Raw genomic sequence first — 16,366 nt, 5'->3', positions numbered from 1 at the left:
TGAGCATTGTCTGTGAGTTTTGTGTTACCACTGCAATGGATTATGAAGCCCTGCTGAGATGTCGAGTGCTGTGAGAGGGAGGGTTGATGTCAGAAGTGAGAAGAAGGTTAGAGGGGGCGGGCATGTCTGATCCCAGCCTCACAGAAATTGGCCTTTGGCCGACGCTGATGAGTTTGACTCTCCTTCTCCCTTGTGAAGTTATATGAGGTCAGATAACTCTTTTTTAAAACCACCCAGGGACTTACATATATTCAATAGTAGTATACTGTATACATTAGTCTTTCTTCACTAATTTTTAATCCAAGTATTAATGATACATCTGTTATATGCTCAGCACTGTTCAAATTACTGAAGGGCTAAATAATACACCATGAGGGACCGTCAAAACATTCTGAACTGATTAAACAGGCAATGCTGAGTTGAAAGGTCAATGCAAATCAAAAACAGCTATTCATTTTCCCTGAGAAAGATCTACCCTGCTGCTGTCTACACAGGCTCCAACTTTTACTTCTCTAGTCTTCACAACATGATCTTTATTTCAGCCCACATTAATCTTTCCCATCTCTAAATTTCTATGTAACATTCATAATTTAAGCCACACAATTTAGTATTTGATCCCACAGTCATGTGTATTTTCTTCTTCTTTTTAAACATTTCATTGTCCTTTAGGTAAAATTTTACACAGGAAATTCATTTCCCTGTCAACAGTTCACGTATAAATTGTTCCATCCCCGCAGTGTGCCACCTCTCTCCCCATTTCCTCTGGGCTCATTCCCTGCCTTCTCATCTTTGTTCTTTGGCCAGTACTGCCCTTTAGGTCTCCAATAGTTGAATGCTCTATGAAGCACCTTCTTTTTGGTGGCTATTCTTTTCTAGGTCAGTCTATTGAGTTGAGATATGGCCCCCAAGAGTGGCTTCAGTTCCATTTTAGAAGGATGACTTAGGGTTATAGTCTTGGGGTCCTCCAGTCTCTATCAGACCAGTAAGTCTGGTCTTTTTTAAGAATGTCAATTTTGTTCTACATTTTCCACCTCTAGCTGGGGTCTTCTATTATGTTCCTGGTCAGGGCAGTCAGAAGTGGGAGCTGGGCACCTTCTAGTTCTCTGGTTTTCAGGTCTCATGTGGGTCATTAGTCCTTTAGACTAATTGTTTCCTTACTTTTCTTCATTCTCCTTTGCTCCAAGTGGAGCAATAGCTGTTTCTTAGGCATCCACTTGCAAGATTTTAAGACCTCAAATGCTATTCACTAATCTAGGATGCAGAACACTTTCTTCATGAACTATGCTACACCAATTCATTTATATGTCTCTCGAAACTATGATCCTTAGCTTTCTGACCCAGTATTTCAGTCCCAGTAGCTATGTCTAAGAAGTTTCCATAGCTATGCCCCCTATGTACTTTGTTATATATGAATATGCATACAGCAGTACAAAGCTACATATATGTATGTAGCCATACTTATATATGTATGCAGGTATAGTACCATACAACCTTCTACACCTAGTTAGCAATGTATCTTGTGTATTCATTCACAAACTAATGGTTGTTATTACTGTTGCTGCAGGATTATACATAAAAAGGCTTTAAAAAGTTCACAGAAAAATTCCATTATCTTTCAATTCCATTTTTTCACAAATATTTTTAAGCCCCTTTTTGTGTAAAAGTTGTCATTGGGTGGCTCCAACTCAGTGAACCTATGTACTACAAAACAGAACACCGTCCCGGTCCTGTGCCATCATTAATTGTTACACTTGAGGCCCACTGTTGCTGACACTGTGTCAATCCATCTTGTTGTGTGGGTGGGTGGCCTTCCTCTTTATCACTGTCCCTCTACTTTACTAAGCATGATGTCCTTCTCTAGGGACTGGTCCTTCCTGACATGTCCAAAGTAAAAGACATGAAGTCTCACCATTACTGCTTCTAAGGCACATTCTGCCTAAATTTCTTGCAAGACAGATTTGTTTGTTCTGACAGTCCATGGTACTGCCAATATTCTTCACCAACACTATAATTCAAATGCATCAATTCTTCTACAAGCTTCCTTATTCACTGCCCAACCATCATAATAAGCTTATGACCCTTGGCTTGAGTAAGGCACACTTTAGTCCTCAAATTGACATCTTCACTCTTTAACAATTAAAAAAGGTCTTTTGCAACAGATTTGCCTAGTACAATACATCCTTTGAATTTCTGACTGCTGCTTCCATGAGTGTTGGCTGTGAATCTAAGCAAAATAAAGTCTTTCACAACTTCATTTTTTCTCTGTTTATCCCGATATTATTTATTGATACAGTTGTGAAGATTTTGGTTTTCTTTACACTGAAGTGTAATTCCTAATGAAGTCTGTAATATTTGAACTTCATCATTAAATATTCTAAGTCCTCTTCAATTTCAACAAGCAATATTGTATTATCTGCATATTGAAGATTATTTATGAGTCTTCCTCCAATCCTGATGCCATTTTCTTCTTTATATGATCCAACTTCTTGGATTATTTGCTCAGCATACAGATTGAATAAGTATGGTAAAAAGATACAATCCTGATGCACGTTTCCTGGTTTCAAACCACTCAGTATCCCTTTGTTCTGTTCAAATGACTGCCTCTTAGTCTATGTACAGGTTTCTCATTAACACGGTTTAGTGTTCTGGAATACCCATTCTTTGTAATGCTATCCATAGTTTGGCATGATCCACAGATACATTTGCTTTAAGTCAAAATCTATCTGATGTCAGCAATGATATCCCTCATTCCATGTCCTCTTCTGAATTTGGCTTGCATTTCTGGCAGTCCCTGTTAATGTACTGCTGCAATCATTAAAAAATTATCTTCAGCAAAATTTTACTTGCACATGATATTGTTCAATGATTTCCACATTCTGTTGGCTCACCTCTCTGTAGAATGGGCACAAACATGGATCATTTAAAATAAGTTGGCTAGGTCTCCATCTTCCAAATTTCTTGGCATAAATGTGTGAACGCCTCCAGTGCCGTTAATCAGTTTGTTCAAAGATTTCTATTTGCATTCCATCAGTTCCTGGATCCTTGATTTTCACCAATGCCTTCAGTGCAGTTTTGACATCTTCCTTCAATATGATTGGCTCTTTACCATATGTTAACTCTTGAACGGCTTTTTGGTACAGGATACTCTGTGTATTCCTTCCATCTTTTTTTGATGCTTTCTGCACCATTCAATATTTTACCACTGCTATTGTTGTTGTTAACTGCCGTCAAGTTGGTTCTAACTCACAGAGACCCTGTATAGAGTTTCCAAGGAGCAGCTGGTAAGTTGAAGTGCCAACTCTGTGGTTAGCAGTTCAGTGCTTACCCTACAGCATCACACCAGGACCCCATAGAATCCGTTAATATTGAAATCTGAGGCTTGAATTTTTTTCTCAGTTCTTTTAGTTTGAGAAATGCTGAACATGTTCTATCCTTTTGGTTTTCTACCTCTGGGTCTCTGCACATTTCGTTGTAATACTTGACTCTGTCTTCTTGAGCTGCCCTTTGAAATTTTCTATTCAGTTACTTCCTCATTTCCTCTAGTTTCTTTTGTTTCTTTATGTTTAAGAGAAAGTTTCAAAGACTCTTCTGAAATCCATTTTGCTCTTTTCTTTCTTTCCTACTCTTGTCCTTTATTCTTGCATGCCTCTCAGTGCCTTCCTGAGTCTTAGGTTCAACCGGTCATGCTGCACTCACTTCCCTCTTATTATGCATTATCTTTCTCTTCACCAAAATGAACAGGTATCTACTATCTAGTGAGCGATTCTCCCTCTCCTTCCCTCCTATCCCCAGTAAGCATCACACAATGTTTCCTTCTGTGTGTAAACCCATTCCTGACTTTTTACAGTGATGGTCTCATATGATATTTGGCCTTCCATGATTAATTTTATTCACCATGTCCTCCAAACTCATCTATGTTGTGTGGTAGTTCACAGATTCATCATTATTTTTTTATTGTTGCATAGTATTCCATTGCATGTATGTGATATAATTTGTTTATCCATTCATCTGTATATGGACACTTAGATTGCTTCCATCTTTTGGCTTCAATGTCAATAATGCTTCAATGAACATGAGTGTGCATAGATAGGTCTATTAACAGTATAGCTCTCATTTCTTTAGGCTAGATACCTAGCAAGAGAATTGTCAGATCGTATGCTATTTCTATCTAGCTCTCTAAGCAAGTGCCACACCATTTTCTATAGCTGTACAGTTTCACAGTCCCACCAGCACAGTGTGTAAGAGTATCAATCTCCCCATAATCTCCCTAGCATCTGTTGCTGCTGTTTTTGGTTTTTGAGATCAGCACCATTATTGTGGGGGGAGATGATATCACTTTGTAGTTTTGATTGGAATCTCTCTTATGGATAGTAATCTCATGTGTGTTAGCTGTCTTTCTGTTATAAAGTTGTTGAAACTTTCTACACATTTTAGAAATTAGGTCCTTATCAGATAATGTTGCCCACATTTTTTTCTCCAGTCTGTAGGTTCTCTCTTTTCACTCTTTGGCAGTCTTTTTTTAAAAAAACTCTTCATAATCTTGCATACAATAATTCTTTTATTATCATTTACATCTTTTAATACTAGCACAGCATTCTTAAGTTGCCAAGCATATGTTGCAACTAGGTAGAAAGGGCAAAGTCTATTCGGATTTTCAGAACAGCGGCAGAACTTGGGAAAAATTCCTTCAATTTAGAGAACTAAAATGTGCTACAAAGAAAATCATTGCATGTTACAAAAACATAAAAACCTGTATAGTTAGAAAATAAGAAAATAGTATGATCTCTACTGCCACTGTACAAAGGATTCCATAGAGAAAGAAATTGAAGTAATGGATATCAAATGGCTCACAAAAACGATAAATGAATCATTTATTTTCCACTACTAAATGTCTTTCAAAGTATTTGGTGCTCTTCAAGCATGATGTGCTATCAGCAATCCTGGGGTCTGTCTCTTGCAACCCAACAGGGACAGGGACACTGCCGAAGATGCTGCTGCTTACAAGTTGATGAGGAAGACAGGAGAGTCCAAGGCCCAGGATATGTTTAGACCATCCACTCCTCTGCTGAATGTGCCACCAGGAAACCAAGTGAATTGGTACCAAATTGATTTATGCCTGAGTCAGGTCTGTAGAAACTGAAATCAATTCAATTTTGTAAGTGATGACTTTTAAAAATTCCTTTTTTGTTGTTCAAAGTATGGATTTTAACAGCAGCTCAGTAATCCTTTAGAAATGTGCTGCTGGTTGGGGCAAAAAAGTAGTGTTGTCGTTTATTCAACTAAAAAGGTAAGTTGTTGTTGTTGTTGTTTTTTTGTAGAGATAAAGTGTATTAAATCTCCATTTTATAGACTGTTACCAAACGTTCCGATGTAGCTGGTGCTTAAGTGCAAAGACTTCATTTGCTGCTTATTTTACTTTCTTTGGTCTGCATGTATGAAATCATAAAAGCCACAAACATCACCACACCAACACCGAGCAAGCCCATTTCAACCAGGCCAAGGAGGTTTATTTGTCCAGTCACTTGGTTGCTTTCTCATCACCGATGGTACCAGTCTCATTAAGCCACAGGATAGACACAAGATAGCTCATCTTCAGATTCTTTAATGCATCATTTTTTTTTTTTTTTTGGCTGGCTTGACCAATATACTCATGTGCAGCCATCTGCAAATTGTAAAGTGAATCCAGTTACAGGTTCAACATCCAAATATGTCCTATGTTCTTCTTCATTTAGATTCAAGCCTTCTATTTTTGTTGCAATGTCTGGATTTGCATGTAGAAAAAGAGGTAGTGAAATGTACACAGGTTTTCCTTTTTTGCATTTGCCTATGTCTAACACACCATATAATGTACAATTCATCGAGAGAACTTTTCTCTGTATATAAACAGTGGTTGTCTGATTCTGAAGTGGAGATGCAAAGACATTGGTTAGAAGAATAAATCAACACACAGGAATTCCTTTCAGATTAACTTCAGAACCAAACACAGCATAGATTGATCTGCATATGTCAGAGGAAAACACCCGGGTCTTCTCAACAAAAGGAGGAAATGAAGCTGCATCTGTGCCATTAATCATGTCATAATAACTTGGCCAATAGGAGAGATTATTTTTACCTTTGTGTCAATTATGGCAATATTGCTTATGTTATCTTTTCCAACAAAAACTTTATAAACTCCATCTACAGTATTATTGTAAGGAAAAACTACACCAACTGTAGTACTAACAGGATATGGAACCAAACTCAGAACTCGATCCTTGTAGCCCCACAACAGTTTGTCCAGAGTTTTGGTTTGAAACACACCAGATTTTGACTTTTTGAGAAGTGTACTGAGTAACACCTGAACAAATGCATTTTGACAGATGCGGGGTGCACCTACTACAGCCAGATTGAGAACTGTGAAACTATCATTCTCTGTTCCAACTGATAGTGAAGGTTAAAAGATGGCACCATTAGGGGTTATAAAAGAGGCTGTGTGTGTTTTAGGGTCCTGGGTTACATTTTCCTTCGGCTAGACAATGAACTCTCTATGTATAAGGACCTCTTAGTTAACAGCACTCATATTGTTAAGCAATCAGTTCCTTTGGATTTAGCACATTGTAGATCCCAAACTACCTGTAAATTTCAGTGCCTGTTTTAACACTGCAGAAGCAAGTGTACCTTTTTCAAGGGCAACTTCCTTTTTAACTGTCTCCAACTGGCATTAGAATGCCTTCAAACACAGACAGGACTGCACCAATGACCGCCCAGCAATAAGCCCACAGTTTTGATCACAGCCCATTTTTCCTGTTCAGGAGACAAATTAAAGTTCAGCACCTGCTTTTTTCAAATTCTTAGTTTTGATTAAAGTGGTTTCCAAGAGGTCTGCTTCTATGACTTGTTTAGGAATGAACAGCAAGATATAGATTTCACAGATGATGATTCTTAGAAAAATCAATTCTTCTAATCATTTGTAAACTTCTTGTATGCATTCCATTATGTACATAAAAACCCATATTCCTGATGAAGATCAAAGCCTGCAGCCTTTCATATGGATTCACTCCACTAGTTCTATATATTCTCTCCAGGGGCCACTGGTTACCTCCACAAGATGCCAATTAAACTCTTCCCAATGTTAACTGTCAGATAATACAGTAATTAGAACAAAGAGGAAGGGGTTGACGTCATCTCAGATTGATTTCCCCCATATGTCTGCATCACAGGGTGAGATGGAAAGGAAAAGCTCTTCTACAGCAAGCCACTGACAAGAAGGTTTACATACCGGTATGCCCTGGAGAGGAGGAACAGGGTAAAGAGGGAGGTGTCTCTTGACGTTATTAAGGCTCATGTGGTCATTATCTCAGCTTTGATAGCGTCAAAGAAAGCTCTTTTGGTAGTCTTTTTGTTGTTGTTTTTTTTTTGTAGTCTTTTGATGAACATATATATTTTTTATAAAGTTGTAGTTATTTAGTTCATCATCTTCTGTTTGTATACTTTTGTTTTGTTTGATAACCTCTTTATGACATAGATAAGATTCCATAGATTTGTCCCCATTTTTCATTCCATGAACATTATAGTTTTATGTTTAAGTTTTAGGTTTTTGGTTCATTTGATTTCATTTTTGTATATGGGGTCTGTCTAACTTTTCTGCAAATGGGTATCTACTTTTGCCAGAAGAGAAAGATAATTTATTTTCCCCGTTTAAAGGACTTCAACCCTTTGTTGAAAATCAGTTGTGAAAAGCTAGATGGATTTGTTTCTGGGTTCTTAACTCTGTTCCACTGGTTATTGTACCAGTACCAGGCGGTTTTGATGACCGTGGTTATGTACTAGGATCTGAGGTCAGTGATGGTTCCTACTTTGTTTTACTTCTTTAGTAGTGCTTTGCCTATTTCTATGTGAGGTCTCTTTCCTTTCCATATAAAGTTGAAGATTACTTCTCCATTTCATTAAAGAAAATTGATGGAATTTGGATCAGGATTGTAGTGTAGCTGTAGATCTCTTTGGGTAATAGTGACATTTTCATAGTGTTAAGTCTTCCAATTCATGAGCATAGTATGGTTTTCCATTTATGGAGGTCTCTTTTGGACCACAGTGTTTTCTTTATAAACTTTTATGTCCCTAGTTAGATTTATTCCTAGGCAGATTATCCTTTTGAGTGCTATTAAAAATGGTATTATCTTATTTCCTCTTCAGAGTTCTCTTTGTTAGTGCAGAGGTAAACAACTGATACTTGTATGTTGATCTTGTACTTTGCCATTTTACTGACCTCTTCCATTAGTTCTCTCCACTTTCTTTGTGGTCTCTGAGAGTTTCTGTGTATAGTAATGTCATCTACATATAGGGATAGTTTTACTTCTTCCTCATCAATCTAGATGCCCTTTGTCTCAGATTACTATTGCCACTCCTGTTCTTTTCCTCCTCTATGTGGGAGAGAGATGAGGCAATCTGCTCCTGTAATGATCAGTCTCAGAACCCTATGGAGCAGTTCCACTGTGTCCTACTGTAACTCGAGGTGTCTCAATGTGTTTGGGGTTGCTTTTTTTTTTTTTTACTGCTTGTTTGATGTATTTTTCCCCCAGCTTTTGATTTTGAATCTATTTATGTCTAATATGTGTCTTGTAGGCATTACATTGATTTTTTAAAAAAACAAACAAACCCAATCTCTACTCTGTCTCTTGACTGATGAATTTAAACTATTTGACATTCAGGAATTTATATCATTACATTCAACAGGTATGAATTTACTGCTCTGATTCTGTTATGATTTTTTTATGGTGTATGTCGATGGCTTCTTTGTTCTGCTTTATTTTCTGTGCAGAGTTCTTTTTGTTTATGGATTTTCTTTTTTATTTCCTTTGTAGTTTTGTATTTACTGAGTCATGATTTTCTTTTTTTATCTTGGTGAGTAGACTTATTAATTTTCTTTGTTTCTCTGAGATTTACCTTTATCTTCCTAAGTTGAAAACATCCTGTTATTTACTGATATAGCCTTGACGTTCTATCCCTGTGGAAGTTTTATAACCACCATACATTTATTCCCTCTTATTGATTTGAAGTTGTCATCATTTGCAAATTGGCATCTCTGGTTCTGTCTCCAGTTTTGTAGCTTTTTGTTACTTTTGAGATTTCTTTGTCTGGGTTGGTATCTGTGGGATGCTGTTGTGTCACTTAATCTCTGTTATCTGATGCTGTTGGTTCTGTCTGAAGGACTCCCTTTGATATTTTTTAAAAGCCTAGTCTGGTTTTTACAAATTCCCTTTAATTTCTATTTCACTGAAAATGTCCTAATTTTGTCACTGTACTTGAGAGACAATTTTGCTGAATATATGGTTCTTGGTTGGCAGTTCTTTCCTTTCAGGATTTTATATATGCCATCTCATTGCCTTCTTGCCTGCATGATTTCTGCCAAGAAATCAGCACTTTGTCTTATTGGTGCTCCTTTGTATTTGACATTTCATTTTTTCCTGAGTTGCTCCCAGAAGTATTCTATCTCTGGTTTTAGTATGTTTGATTATGATACATCTTTATGACTTTCTTTTGGGGGTCTATCTTATATGGGGTTCTTTGAACTTTTTGGATGGAAATTTCATCTTTCTTGGTATTAGGAAAGTTTCCTGCTAGCAAATCTTCAAAAATTCTCTGTTATTCTTGTTTCCTATTATTCTGTAATTCTAATCATTCATAGATTACTTCTCTTGATAGTGTCCCATAAAACTTTTAGGTTGTCTTCATTTCCCTTCATTTTCTTTTTTCCTGTTTCTCAAATAAATTAGTATCAAGGGGTTTGCACTCTATTTCACTGATTCTATTGAATAGATTTTATTGTTAATCTTCTGAATTTCTGACTGTTGTTTTTTACAGTTTTTTCTAATTGTTTATTTTACTTTTTTTTTTTTATTTTTTAAATTGTTTTCCTAAATGATTGCAGACTTTTGTCTGTGCTTTCCTTGAGGATCCTATATATGTTTTCTAAGTTCCTCATCAGGTATTTCCATTACCAATTATTCTTCAGGAAGGTTTTCTTTTGGTCACTTACTTGAGTCATCTTGTCTGGCTTCTTTATATGAGTGGATCTCGTCTGCTGTCTCTGAGAGCAGTTAGCGCATTGTCTGCACTTCAGGGCACGATGTCTTGGTATCTGTTTGTGGGGTTTTGGTTTATGTGTGACTTTGGTGGTGTCTGATGGCTGGGTGTGATTTCCTCTCACTAGTGGATATGGTAGGTCACATACACGTGGTAGATCTCTTTGTGGTTAGCCTTGAATGTGTTCCATTACTGAATTGAGTGGAATTAACAGGTTCTGTGTCTTATGTTGCTGTTGTTGTTGTTAAGTGCTGTTGAGTCAGTTCTGACCCATAGCGACCCTCTTTAGGGTTTCTGAGGAGCATCTGGTGAGCTTGTACTGCCGACCTTGCAGTTCAAACTGACTTTGCAGTCCAGTGCATTAACCCACAGCACTACACCAGGACTTTGTCTTTCTCTTATGATGGGTGACAAGTGTTGGGCCCACTGTAGGATCATGACATCCTTCTGTGTTGGTGCTAGCAGTTATTGTATCCACTGGAGGGCTGAAGAGGTCACCATCATAGCCATAGGGCAGTAATGCATCTGGTGGTCACTAGTGATGAAGTGTGCCTGCACGTCATACCAGGTTGGTCACTGGAAGAGTTTGCCGGGGTGTGTTAGCTAGAAGCTGGGCTAGGGTATGAGGCACACCTGCTGGTTTCTGGGCAGTGACATTAGGTACCTTTCTGGTTACTATGGGAGAATGGGGGGAACTGCTCTGGTGGGCAAGAATACGCTATCAGTGGTCACTGGGCAGTAGGCATGACCCCTATGAGTGTCAGGCAGTGTGTGCACTCCTGCCAGTCGCCAGGCCACACATGTGATCTTGGTGGTGGTTGGACTGTAGGTGCGTCCCTGCTGGTTGCCATGCTGTAGGCTTGCTTCTGCTGGTTGCTAGGCTGCAGGTGTGTTCCCACTAGCAGCTGGGCACTGAACAGTGGGTGAACTTCCCTCAGTCTATGGGTAACAGGCTAGGGGTTGCTCCAGTGCTTACGGGGTGTAGGGGCATGTCCCAGGTAATTGGGGCCTGGCTCATTTAAATGAGGGTTGGGGGAGCACATGGAGGCTGGAGAGGTATGGGACTTTTAATCGCTACTCTGCAGTTTTATCATTCAGATGTTTCCTGGCCAAATGGGCAGGTGCTGCCACAGGTGAGAAGGTCCTTTCCTAGTCCCTGGTGCCCCATCTCGTCTGTGGTTGGGAGGGTCACTGCAGTTCTTGCCCAACCTTCCTGTGCTTTCCATTTTTAACCCTGGCTGTATCTAGAGTGCCTGTTTGATTCCAGGTAGCTCTTTTTCCTGTTGTGAATTTCATGTCGTTGCCTTTCTAAGTTCCTCACCCAGGAACGAGGTCCACTTTGCCCCAAGATGGCTGTGTTAAACTGAGCTGATTGGCAAGGCACTGAGGATCTGTCTGTCTCTACATCGGCTGTTTTCTTTCTGTCTCTTCTTTCACTTAGGGCTCAGTCTAATTCTTCATCCTTCTGTGTGACGTTTAGGGTTCCAAGGTTGTCATCTGGATCTGTCTAACTTGATTTCTTGAAACTTTGATGTCGGGGGGTGTGCTGGTGTGTCAGTCTAGGCTGCGATCGTGGGCTCCTCTCAATGTATTCTTTCATAGTTGATTTTTATGCATGAATTTCATGTTCTCACTTCACATATTCCAAAAAAATATTTAGACTTTAAAGAACGTGCACATGCCTAGAAACTATTCACTAATACTGCTAATACTATGACATGTAGCTAGGAATACAGAATAAATCACTCAAGCAATGGGTTGCTAAAAGGTTAGAAAAATATCATATGTAGTAAACAAGATTTAGTACATTAAAAAATTTTGCGTTAATATATTCCTGTAAATATTTTGTACTATATTATCTGGGGCAAACTGCCAAAGGTTTATAAATATTACATTACAGTAATGGACTGAATTTAGAGACAGAAGCCACTGAGAAGAAAATTTTTCCTTCTCTAACAGACTTTTGTGTTTCTGATATGTAAAATGTGTGAAAAACTGGTCTTCGATGTTGAGGAACCAATTCTGTGGCATGGTTGGGGAGTTAGGTATTCCAGAAACGTGAATTCACTAAGTACTGAAGTGTTAGTTGTTTAATAAAATGTTGTTTCAAATATTCTGAATGAAAAATCTTTACAAGAAAATACATTATGGACTATGTTGCGTCCTAAAGCAGAGGGCACAGGACCAGAGAAAGTCTTTCCCTGATGATGAGTCATTGCCATCAACATCCATATCTAACCTGGCCCTGTATGGAGCTCATCTACTCAACCCTCATTTGAAGGAGCGCTGTCAGACCCTTGTCATGCTGTCACTTCATGTACACCCTTCTATCTCTACTTCAGGTCTGCTAATGAAGCCCGAATAGCAATCAAACAATCTCAATCACTGCATTATGCAAGAACAAACAGCTTCAGAACAAAGGCCTGAGGCTGTTTTAAGACAGAACATGGCTGACTTTCATGCTTGTCACACCTATTTCTGAATTGGGAGCCACCTGATGGCAAGAGGTTGGGTTTGGTTTTCTATATATTTCTGGGATTTGATTTAGGAAAAAAAAAAACAAAAAACCTCAGAATTTGGGCTGTGTAAAGTTGGGGTTATAGGGAGTGTGCCTTCGGGTAAGCCATGTTTTCAGGGCTGTCAGAGGATACCACCGTTAACTTATTTTTTTAAAGTATTTACTGAGGATTTCCATAGACCAAGCATTGTCAATACAAAGAACAAAACACTCTCCCTTTCTCCACAAACAGCTTGCAATCTAGTGGACATGACAAATCCATGCACAGTTAAGTTAGAGAAGAATGAGTAAACTGCGACCCGGGGGACAAGAAGAGAAGAGAAGAAGGGAAACAGCATGAGCAGAAACATATAACGTCCTAATCCATTATGACCTCAGCTTCACAGGATTACAACTGCAAAGACCCTGTTTCCAAATAAGGTCCTGGGTGGACAGGACTCTGGTTTGGTAGTGGGTAGGCTATATTGAACCAAACAGAGTGGGTCCCCTATGACTGCTACCCTAAAAGAAGGGGAGAAGAGACACATGCAGAGACAAACAGGAAGACTGCTGTGTAAAGACAGAACCAGAGAGTGGGGTGATCATTTACAAACGAAGTCAAGGAAAGGCAAGGATTGTTGGCAGCACCAACAATCTACAAGAAGCTACAAGAGAGCGATATGGACGAGAGTCCCCTGGAGAGCTCAGAAAGAATGGTTCTGGTGACACCTTGATTTTGAACTTGTAACCTCTCAAACTGTGAGAGCAGAAATTTCTCATGTTCTAAGTCACTCAATTTGTTGCAAGAATTTCCAAATCTCTGCATTTGTGATTTGTGGTCAGAGGCTCTGTTCATTTTTTTAATTAAATAGTTATTACTGGAGGTTTAAAAGTCTCTACATTACGGTATATGCAAAAACATATACGCAGTTAATAGATTTACTTTTTATATAGTTAAGATTTACAGACATAAACTTCTGGCTGGGTTTTGTTTTCTGATAAAGTTCTAAAGAGAGAGGTAGTTAGCACCCTGAGTTTCTGGAGCCAGCAAGCCTTCCACAAGCATGAAAATGGTTCTGAGAGGGAAACCTGGAAGAATAGCTTTTCTCAATTTCTTGGAAAACAATGCTCAATGTCTTGTTGCTGTTGTTGTTAAGTGCTGTTGAGTCGGTTCCAACCCATAGTGACCCTGTATAGGGTTTCTAAGGAGCAGCTGCTGAGCTTGAACTGCCAACCTTGCAATTCAAACGACTTTGCAGTCTGGTGCATTAACCCAATGCGCCACACCAGGACTCCACTCAATGTCTTAGTGGCAAAAAATTCATAAACCAGACAGAACTTTATGGACACTCATAATGATCAAATGATCCTATGTTGTTGTTGTTAAGTATGGCTAAGTCGGTTCTGACTCATAGCGCCCTGATAGGGTTTCCAAGACTTTAAATCTTCGTGGGAGCAGAAAGTCTCATCTTTCTCCAGTGGAGTAGGTAGCAGTGGTAAGCTCAAACCGTGGACCTTGTGGTTCACAGTCCAGTGCTTATTGTATGGAGTCACTTAACTCTCCAATATGACCTTATGTTACCACATAATATCCTATCACCTCTTTAAAATGCTAACCCAAATTAAAACAATTTTTATGGTAATAAGGTAGCTCTAAAGGATAAGTACTGTGAACCACAAAGGTCTGTGGTTCCACCCTACCAGCTACTCCATGGGAGAAAGATGAGGCATTCTGCTCCCTTGAAGATTTAAAGCCTCAGAAATCAACTGGATGGAACTTTACAACAAACCCCTATATAGGGTCACCATGTGTTGGAACCAACTAGATGCAACTTAAGAACAACAACAAAAAGGATAATACTAGAAAGAAACTTGAATTTCTGGAGTTAATATTAATATTACTGTGACAAAAGTTTCCTTCACTAAAGTCAGGTAAATTGCTTTTCTGAAACCTTTATAAAAAGGAAAATAAATCACTCCAAAATTGTTTATGCCTATGGATCAACAGAGCTTGTGGTACATCAACCCGAATTCACTTTGTAACATAGGAAAGGAATGCTGCTTATGAGTTATATTTTTACTATGCATGAAATACAAATCGGTGTGTATGTATTATCATTGTTGATGCTGGTTTGTTAATTCCAAATGAAATGCAAAAGTAAACAGCATGCAGAGTATCAAGTCTTTGATCTAGTATTTACTGGAGTTTAGAATTTGCTAAGACAAGTCAGTAAACAGAAAAATTTTAGATTGTACATTGTACTTTCACTATGTGTGAACAAAGGTAGACAAAGGTTCAACTCATCAAAAAATGGCTTTTCCTTATTTAGGTTAATTGTATGTAACCAAACAGAGTTTTGAATTTTATGATAAAATTGAACTTCGACAAGTAACAGTAGTTCTCAAACTTCAGAACTTAATGATGTTAAGGAAGACTATAGTTTTACAATCTTTACAAACATACCTCTGTGCTAGTGCCTATTTGATTCAAGTGAACAAATACAACATACTTAAGTGAATAAACTTAATAATTATAAGAACAACTTGGATGCAAAGTCCTTGGAATCATGACCCATAACTTCTAAAATATATGTTGTTGTTAAGTACCATCAAGTTGGTTCTAACCCATAGCGATTCTGTAGGGTTTCTGAGGAGTGAATGGTAAGCTTGAACCGCCAACCTTATGGTTCAAACCGACTTTGCAGTCTAGCGCATTAACCCACAGTGCCACACCATATAGCCAAAGAAAAAGAGATCAGTTTCAGAATATTGTTTCATTGTCTGAGACCACCTCCCCGCCCCCAATTTGCAAGAAACTTTACTTTTCCTGGACATTTGAAATGACAACTATCAGGGGCAAACAAACGTAAGAATAAAATCAATTTTCATGAAAGGTTTAAACTGAGTTCAAAAGAATTTCTTTGTGTAAATACGGGCCTGAGGGATATTGGATTGTTAAAAAAAACAAACATTTTATATGATGAAAGTAGGTCATTTGTTTTATGGGAACATAAACTTAAGTGTGTATGAGTTAAACCTTCACAGAACCCAAAACCCATTGTCACTGAGTGGATTCCACTTCACAGTGACCCTATAGGGTAGTGTAGAACTGTCCCAGAGGGCCAGAGGGTTTCAAAGGCTGTCATCTTTACAGAACGCTACTTTCTTCCAGAGTGGCTAGTGGGTTCAAACTGACAACCTTTTGGTTATCAGCCAAGCGCTTAACTACGCCACCAAGGCTCCTTTAGTGCAAAAGAGAACCTCAAAAACAACCTAACTTCTATATTTTAAATAAGAAAATGAGATAGCTTCAGCAGAGACATGATCTGATTTCTACATTAACACTTTTAAAAAACTTATTATATCATAGTTTATTGGTATTCACTCAGTTACTACAAATGTACAAAGAGTCCTGGTGTGGCGCTGTGAGTTAATACACTGGACTGCAAGGTCATTCAAGTTTACCAGCGGCTCCTTGGAAAACCTATACAGGGTCGCTATGAGTTAGAACCAACTCGACAGCAGTTAACAACAAAAATTAACAAGTTTGGGGGGGGGGGGAATTCCAAGTTCACCTTCTCAATCCCCATTCTGTATAGAGACAGCTTCAGCTTTATAAAAAATGGGGATTAAAAAGGTGAACTTGGAATTACATATTTATTAAAACCTTATATACATATATGTTGTTTTGAAGTGCTGTCGAATCAGTTCCGACCCATAACGACTCTGTATAGGGTTTCTGAGGAGCAGCTGGTGAGCTTGAACTGCCAACCTTGCAGTTTAAATGGCTTTGCAGTCTGGCGCATT

General features: G+C 38.5%; 1 protein-coding gene and 1 pseudogene across 1 annotated transcript in view; both read right to left on the bottom strand.

Moving 5' to 3' along the window:
• Positions 1–16,366, bottom strand: part of STK3 (serine/threonine kinase 3) — a 370,424-nt gene that overhangs the window by 7,025 nt on the left and 347,033 nt on the right. The gene's annotated exons all lie outside the window — the stretch shown is intronic.
• LOC102842191 lies at positions 5,397–6,778 on the bottom strand (annotated as a pseudogene).

Source organism: Chrysochloris asiatica, unplaced genomic scaffold (genome assembly GCF_000296735.1).
Source record: "Chrysochloris asiatica unplaced genomic scaffold, ChrAsi1.0 scaffold00031, whole genome shotgun sequence".
Lineage (NCBI taxonomy): Eukaryota > Metazoa > Chordata > Mammalia > Afrosoricida > Chrysochloridae > Chrysochloris > Chrysochloris asiatica.
The sequence above is the reverse complement of the archived record's forward strand: the minus strand, read 5'-3'. Positions and strand labels throughout refer to the sequence as shown.